We start from the raw sequence: 1,297 nt of genomic DNA, 5'->3' as shown, positions 1-1,297 counted from the left end.
TAACTTCAATTACTGTTGCGATACCAATACCATCAGTAGGGTAAAACTAACCTGTCTCACGACGGTCTAAACCCAGCTCACGTTCCCTATTAGTGGGTGAACAATCCAACACTTAATGAATTCTGCTTCATTATGATAGGAAGAGCCGACATCGAAGAATCAAAAAGCAACGTCGCTATGAACGCTTGGCTGCCACAAGCCAGTTAATATATAGTAAGTTTCCTGGAAGATCTAAGCCACATTTTGGTCTAGCAGAAGTGAGTAGTAAAATACGTTTGTACTCTTATGGCACGTATTCTAGTCGCTAACGAATAATTTTTTTATGGCAAGTATAATTATATTAGAGAAATGAGTAGCAAAGATCATGAATTTTACAGTGACTCCAACAACTGGCAACATTGTTGAATACGAAGTATCAATTAAAAAAAATAAAGACTAGAATTAACCAGACTAAAAAGATATATCTCGATTGACTTTATTAAAGACGAGTATTTATACTAAATGTGAGACACTCTTCAACTGAGATCGTAAAACTTTTCATAGAGGCTTATGAATGACAATTGAGGCAATGAGAGAGTTAGGACGAATCGGGTGCCTTTGATAAGACGATGATCCCTAATAACAATGATGGATCAGAGTTATTGGATACGCGTACCTTAAAATACAGTTCCTGGTAATCAGCTTAAATAATGATCCGCACAGTTGTTTCAAAGTAACAAGCTGAAGTCGAATAATTGCCAGTTATTGTTTCATATGTGGTTAATAGTTGATCCACTAAGTATGAATACAACAAACATTGAGAATTGGTTGAATAGTTGATTTGAAATGGACTATGATTAAACAATAACTTCCAAGTATATCTTTTTATTTTTGAAAAATAAGAAGTGAAGAATATATAAGTTATTAATACAGGGTAGCAATATACTCCACATTGTAGCACAGGTTATTAGTGTGATGTCACTCTGTCTACAGACTCTTTTATGTACAATATAATTTGGACAGGTACTGTACAAATTATGATAAGCTCTTTGAATGCTCTATAAGCCAATCTCAGTGCTAAAATACAACATTACCCCCCACCAAACTGAGTCATCAGTTGAGAAGAGTATGATGCACTGAAGACAAAATAATGTTTTTAATTTTTATGCAATCGGGTGCTCCGACGCGTTCCTTTACTCTTTGTAGTTTGTGGTGAAAGTGCAACCTTCTGTCTCTTTCTACTACTACGTGCCTCTGTGTTCAGTGATTTGGATATCACTTGTTTTAACCGACTAGACTTATAGTCAGATTGTAACTG

This window comes from Rhizopus microsporus, assembly GCF_002708625.1.
Source record: "Rhizopus microsporus ATCC 52813 unplaced genomic scaffold scaffold_41, whole genome shotgun sequence".
In the NCBI taxonomy this organism is placed as follows: domain Eukaryota; kingdom Fungi; phylum Mucoromycota; class Mucoromycetes; order Mucorales; family Rhizopodaceae; genus Rhizopus; species Rhizopus microsporus.
The sequence above is the reverse complement of the archived record's forward strand: the minus strand, read 5'-3'. Positions refer to the sequence as shown.